General features: G+C 44.8%; 1 long non-coding RNA gene across 1 annotated transcript in view; it reads left to right on the top strand.

Annotated features, from left to right (window-relative positions):
• The window catches only part of LOC308522066, a 41,789-nt gene that overhangs the window by 18,419 nt on the left and 15,957 nt on the right, over positions 1-7,413 (top strand). The window lies entirely within an intron of this gene.

Genomic DNA, 7,413 nt, shown 5'->3' on the forward strand with positions numbered 1-7,413 from the left:
ATGGCTGGGGGACTGTGCGCCACGAATAGAAGCTACTTCAGTGACCTCGGGCAGTGTGACAGCGGCATGGATATCTGGGAGGGGGCACTTGGACATGTCATTTCGGATTGGGATGTGTGGGGTAAGCTCTTCATCGTCCCTTGCTCCAGGGCCAGACACATTGTCCTTACAAATGGCGGCTGAGGAAGTGGATGCTGCACGGGCACGCTCCCAGGTCCACACTGGAATTACAACTAAAATACAGAAAAACTTACTGAATAATCAATGGAAGACTCGCTGGAGAGAACCCTGACACTTGAGGATGGAAAGTGGAGACCACATAGAGGCTGGTAAGAGGGGCGGAGATGCGAAAGGGTTGAAGTTCCGGAGAGCTATCTCAGCTGTGAGGGTTGCCACTGAGAACTCTGGGGTCTAATCCCCAAGCTGGAGCAGAGAACACCAGAACTGAGAAGGGTACCCACATAGTATCTGGCTGTGAAAAGCAGCAGCGGGGTAGCTGTCTGCCAGGGAGAGATGGCTAGAAATTCAGGCACCCTCTTAAAGGGCCAACGCATAAAATTCCCTGTGGAGCCAACCATCTTGTGCGCCAAGGCAGCAGCAGCAGCAGAGTGGACTGGAGCAGGGTGAGCAGAAGCCAGGTTCAAGGGCTCTGGGCACCCGGTTTCCTGTGCTGAGCCATTCCCTCAAGCTGCAGAGGTAGCCTTTCCCACAAAGACAATTGCTATACCGACAACATTGCCTAGGGAGAAGACAGCTGACCCACTCTATTGGAAAACACCTTGCCCCTTACATAGACTGAGAGTAACAGTTAGCCTCCAGGCAGAAATAATTGCCCCACCCTATTGACCTCACTATTTTTATTTTATTATTATTATTATTATTATTATTATTATTATTTTTTAACTCCACTATTTTTAAATTTAGTGGTTCTCAAGCATGCCTGTGATCTGAGTCATTGGAAGGACTGTTAAGGCAGATTGGTGGCTCCATGGCCAAAGTTTCTGACTCAGTAGACCTTGAGTGGGCCCTAGATTTTGCATTTCTAACAAGTTCCAGGTAACGCTAATGAATGTTGCTTCTCCAGAAACTGCACTTTGAGAACCAACAGTCTGAGCATGTTAATTCACCTGTTTTGGCTTGAGCACCCAGGTAGTCGGTAGCACCACTGGCTGAATTAGGAAGTTCTGTTGAAGGGGGCAACTTGCAGACATGAGAGGTAGAAAATATGATAAATTTGACTTTTTAAAGGAAATAGAAGAAAAGGCCATCAAAGCCAGAGCTACAAGATAGTCTTTCAATGTATTTTAATAAAATATGGATGCAACCCGATTTTTAACTGGGCAGGTGAGAGCTTGTAAAATGTAAAATAGCACATGCTATTCATTCAGTGTTAAAAGTGGAAGAAAATTCACTGGTTATGTGAGTCATCTAAGCTTGGATTGATTCCTGGTACAGGGCTCCCAGGGCATATGCGTATGTGAGCAGGAGTAGGAACACACTCACTTGTAGCAGCCTTTCAGTTGAGGAGAACTAATGGGTTTTCCTATTTGTAATGAAGTTTCAAGCTTCCTGGGTCAGTTCTGTTCTTAAGCACTGAAGTGACCCTGGATAAATGACCTCCGAGGTACTATAGACCCGCATCGCCTTATGAAATTCTCACGTAGGAAACATGGCAAGTAGATAATGGCAAATTAGAAAAAAATGAGACTGCTAGTGTACATTTACTGCTCGGAACATGCTAAGAAAAAAATTGGAAAAAGGAATGAGATTGATCTGCTTTTGAGTTTTAACAAAACCTTTAAGAAGTTGGCTGGCTAATAATGTCTCATAAATTCTAAACAGGGGGCAGAGGGGTCTAATTTTCCTCATACAGGCCTTGATTCCAGATGACTCAAATTAATTCTTTAACATAGCTCTCGTCCATATGATTCTCATGTTATCAGAAGCTTATGAGTCTTCAAATTGAGAAAGGTTCTAAATCTTTGGCTATTCCCCCATTAAAATTATAAATACATATTTGTTCCAAGTCCATTTCTTTCACTTGCTACAATCACCACCACAGAAAGTTGGTCACCTCAAGACCGTATTGCCTTGACATTGTGTCTCCATCAGAAATCTTTCCAGCGCTGTCATGCTCTTGCTCCTAGTGATTCACATTCATCTATCAAGTCTTGACTTTATCAGCTGATTCCTTTCCTTCCTTCCTTCCTTCCTTCCTTCCTTCCTTCCTTCCTTCCTTCCTTCCTTCTCTACTGAGTCAGGATCCCATGCTGGTTTGCTTTATCTAGTCCCTCCTACTCAAAGAAAGCTCTGAGGACAGCAGCATGGCATCATCTGGGAGCTTGTTAGGAACGTGGGATCTCAGGCCCCATTGGACTGGCATTTTAGAGTCATTTTCATAAGATCCACAGTTGTACACATAATTCAGAGGCCCTGCCTTTAATGTTTTTTTTTATGTGCTTTTTAACTCTCATACACTTCTTCCTCTTTCCATTACTCATGCAAAGCCAGTCCTGGTGAGGTTCCATATCACATCGAAATTACCTGTTTATATTTATCTCCAGATGTAAACAGTCTTTTGTGAGCAGGTATTACCTTTTCCTAATTCCAGCTAGATGCTGTACTTAGCATATTCTAGCAGCACAGTTAACATTGTTTGGGTTGAAGTTTTTCAAGTAAGTTGCTATGTAAGTCATGAACCAGTTATTAAGGTGCTAATGACTAATAGATATTTTATAAAGAGACTAGAGGCCCGTTGCACAAAAATTTGTGCACTCGGGGGGGGAGGGGGGTCCCTCAGCCCGGCCTGTGCCCTCCCGCAGTCTGGGACCCCTCGGGAGATAACGACCTGCTGGCTTAGGCCTGCTCCCGGGTGGCAGAGGGCAGGCCCAATCCCTAGGTGCAGCCCCTGGTCAGGCTCAGAGCAGGGCCGATTGGGGAGTTGGGGCGCCGCCCCCTGTCATGCACAGAGCAGGGCAGATCGGGAGGTTGTGATGCCACCCTCAGTCACGCTCAGGGTAGGGCCGATTGGGGGGTTGGGGCACCGCCCCGTCACACTCAAGGCAGGGTCGATGGGGAGGTTGTGGCGCCACCCCCTGTCACGCACAGGGCAGGGCCAATCAGGGGGTTCGGGCACTGCCCCCTGTCACGCACAGAGCAGGGTCCATCAGGGGGGTTGGGGCTCCGTACCCTGTCACGCACAGAGCAGGGTCAATCACGGGGTTGGGGAGCTCCCCCGTCACACACAGAGCAGGGCCCATCAGGGGGTTGAGGAGCTCCCCCCTGTCACTCAGAGAGTAGGGCCGATAGTGGAGTTGGGGCACCGCCCCCTGTCACACACAGAGCAGGGCGGATCAGGGGATTGGGGCACCGCCACTGTCACACTCAGGGCAGGGCCGATGGGGAGGTTATGGCTCTACCCCATTACACACAGAGCAGGGCCTGCGGTTGGGGTGCCGCACCCTGTCACACACAGAGCCACAGGGCGATCAGGGGTTTTGGGCACTGCCCCCTGTCATGCTGATCCCAGTGCTGGGAGGCATATTACCCTTTTACTATATAGAATAGAGGCCTGGTGCACGGGTGGGGGCCGGCTGGTTTGCCCTGAAGGGTGTCCTGGATCAGGGTGGGGGTCCCCACTGGGGTGCCTGGCCAGCCTGGGTGAGGGGATGATGGCTGTTTGCAGCTGGTCACACACCCTTCAGGGTGGGGGTCCCCACTGGGGTGCCTGGACAGTCTGGGTGAGGGGCTGAGGGCTGTTTTCAGGCTGGTGGGTGACTGAAGCTCCCAAATGCTCCTTTTTTTCTTCTTTTTTTAAAAATTCTGGGCCAGCTTTAGCTCTGGCTCCAGCTCTGAGGCCTCTGCTGCTGAAAGCAAGTATCTGGTTTGTTTGGGTTCTATAATCGAAACACTGTACCAACTCCAGCTCTGAGATCCCGGCTGGCTGAAAGCAGGTTTCTGGGGTTTGGTTTAGCTTCTATATTTGTAACAATGTTTCAAACTGCAAGCTCAGAGGCCAGCAGCGGCAGGTGGGGAACGTTGGAGTCCTCCGTCACTGAAGCAAGCAAGCCTCATGTTAGCTTCAAGCTGCCTGGCTGCCAGCCGCCATCTTGGCTGGCAGTTAATTTGCATATCGCCCTGATTAGCCAATGGGAAGGGTAGTGGATGTATGGCTAATTACCATGTTTCTCTTTTATTAGATAGGATATTTTAAATATCTCTTTAAAGGGATATTTTAAAGTGCAAATATCTCTTTAAAAATATTTGTACTTTAACAGGATTTCTACAAGAAATGAATTTAATGTAAACTATTGATAATGCTAATGCTGGGAGTTCTTGGGAAGTTGACCAACTGAGTGGGACTGATTTGGGGAGTAAGTGACTTTTTGTCCTCTAATTTCCTTCCACCTTGCCCATCTTTAAGGTGGTCCAAATGAAAGAACTCCAAGTGCTTCTGGGATGGCTGAGTGGCTTTTAAAGTGTCTTTTCCCTACTGGATTATAAACTCCAATATCTCTAAATCAGTATCTCTAAACTTAGCTAGAAACCACAGATCACATGAGAGACCTGGGCATTCTGGAAATTTGTGGAACAAAGAAAAGTGTGTGTATGGGGAGGTAACAGGAATATTAGACTATATTTTATTGCAATTGCTCATCTATCACTTGTCTTCTTTGCCAGAGTGTAAGCTGTCAGAGTAGGGTGTCTCTCTCACACACACAGTGCCCCCCAAGCCCACCAGGTACCTTACATACAAACCTGCATGTATTCAGTGAATTTCGGGGACACAATGGTTTTAAAGCATTGCTCATGACATGATTAAATACAATGACATGTCTTCGTCATATAAACAGACTGCCAGCTGTTTGGATTATATCAGCAAGGGTGTGTGTTAATTCCTGAATGTGGAATCCTGAGAGATCAATATGAACCACCAACTTTCACAATGAGCCAAATCAGTATTTTGGGGGTGACAGATGCCTTTCTTAATATCCCAGCTCCATCAGAGAAATTAGGCAACTGTGACACTACTTTACAAAGGGATGTGTCAAGAATCTTGCCTTCCCTACATAATGACTGTGTACCTCTCAGATGCCGTCTCTAATACTTATTTGTAGAGTGATAGAACATTAGCTGCAGAGTTCATGTCACCAGGATTGTAGTTTGCATGTGGATGAAACGTTAACATAATGTAGGAATGTGAAATTAAACTGGCTGACTCTGAGCAGTGGTCCTGCTAAGATCCATTTCTCTGTTCTCATTATTTCACCTCCTGGTTTATTGTGTTTGCTGTTCTCTCCCATTACTCACAAAATTGTCAAATAAGTCCCCGAGGATGCACCAGCACGGGGCTCCTGGAAAATAGTGTTTCAATATTTTACATAATGAGTCCGATGAAGACAACGTGTTCTCCATTGTAAAAAGCCAAGGTTCTTTCACTTTGTTTATTGACCCCCAGCTTTAAAAGGAAGACAGCGAGTGTGGATGAGAAACAGAGTGAGGAAGCAAATTATAAGGGGACTGACTGTTAGGCTTTTCTCAGTTTAAATGGTGCTTATAAGAGCAAAGAACTCACGAGACTTTTAATAACACTGACTCCACAGTGGAAAATATCTAGGGAAATAGGAATGACACAAATATTATTATATTCAGAGACTACGAGAAGAAGGAAGGAGACAAAGGTCTTTCTAATGCAAAGTTAGAAAACAGTAAATCAAACTACCATTGTTAAAAAGCAGGGGACAAATTACTTCTTCAGGTTTTGTTTGTTCATGAAATGACAACTGTGGTATAACCTAATGCGTTTGCCATTATTTTTCTTCTGGTGGGAAGATGAGCTGGGGCACAGTAAACCAGAGAACAGTGCTAGCTGGCCTTAACAACTGAGTTGTCATCTCGGGGAGTTAGCGGGGATGCTCCAGGCATCACTTGAGGAATCTTTGGGTGGCTTCTTTGAGGCTCTGTCCTCTCCACACCTCACTGCCCATATCAAAGATGTGACTCTGCCATCGACACCTTCATTCAATCAAAGAAGGGATATAAAAATGTGTATTTATCCTTAGTATTATGAGTCATTCATACAATAGACCAGGGGTATGAAGGGCATTTTAATCATATGCACCCAATGACAAAACCTCATTCAGGGATGAAAACAAGTACTGTATAATCTGGCAGGTCTCTGTTGTGCTAAGTGACACTACAGGGCTGTGTCATGAAAATAAATGGGACAGTTATGCCAGGTGATTCAGCAAACTCCTTCCTTCCTAACCTCTGCACAGACAGTTTATAATTATGCCTCATGTCATCTTCTCTATTCCAAGTTCCTTTCAGAACTGTCATCAGGGAAATCAATTTCTAGAATTATGCCTTTAGTTATTAACCACAGGGTGGATTCTCCACAGGGTGCACTGCCCTGCTTGAAGCCTAGTAGATGCCTTCCTCCTAATTCTATAATGATCAGATTTAAAAATATTTTCCTCTAATATATCTCTATTTTCAGAAATACTGCAAATCTTGTTTCACCCAACAATGAAGAAAAAGTCAGGAAGAAACATTAGGGGGTGAGTGTATAGAGAAAAAGCCATCATTTACCACTGAAGGACACTATTCTTAAGTATAAACCAAATCAAACAAAAACTTCAAGACAATATATAGTCCTAATAAAATTTTATTGAGAACCAGTAAGTCAAATCCTTTACAGAACATAGAAATACATATGATCCCAGCCCTTCCCAATAAATGGCAATATAATATTGGGGTGGGTTCCCTGAATATCCCAAACACTTAGTTTTATACCCATGGGGAGAAACAGTTCTACAGCCTAGTAATACAGAAATGGGGTGCTTTGACCTATTTAGGAGAAGCAGAAGTGGAGTTCAGTATAAGTAAAAAGGACTACAGAAGAGTTCTAGTAGCCAAAGGAATAGATGAACAAATGTCTACTTTTCACATGTTGTATTTCAAAGTCAGCTAGTAGAAAGCAGGGCATCACAAGACTAGACACAAATTAGCCTGAGGACATAGGAGCAAAGGATCTCCGTCCATTCAGTTACATAAGAAAGTAGTAACAAGGAGAGAAAAGAGTCTTCGATCCATTTTTACCCAACGCTCTACCTACCATGAAGGCTTTTGATGCCAAATAATTGGAACTGACATCAGAGATGAAAAGGGAGCCAAATGACTCTAAGGATTAGAGACAGACAACCTGGAGGAGACCAAAGCCCAATGGTATTGATGAAGATAGTTATGATAATGTTAGCATTTTTTCCATGATGAAAAGTTAACTACTGCAATTTTCATCACTACAGGAACAAACATAGGCAGGACAAATGAACACTGTGCGGCAAGCTCTTAAGGTTTTACCACCTAGTCTTTTCATGGAGACGAGACATACTAATGAGTTTTCTGGGAGGC

The sequence above is a fragment of the Myotis nattereri genome, assembly GCF_964212035.1.
Source record: "Myotis nattereri genome assembly, chromosome: 7".
NCBI lineage: Eukaryota > Metazoa > Chordata > Mammalia > Chiroptera > Vespertilionidae > Myotis > Myotis nattereri.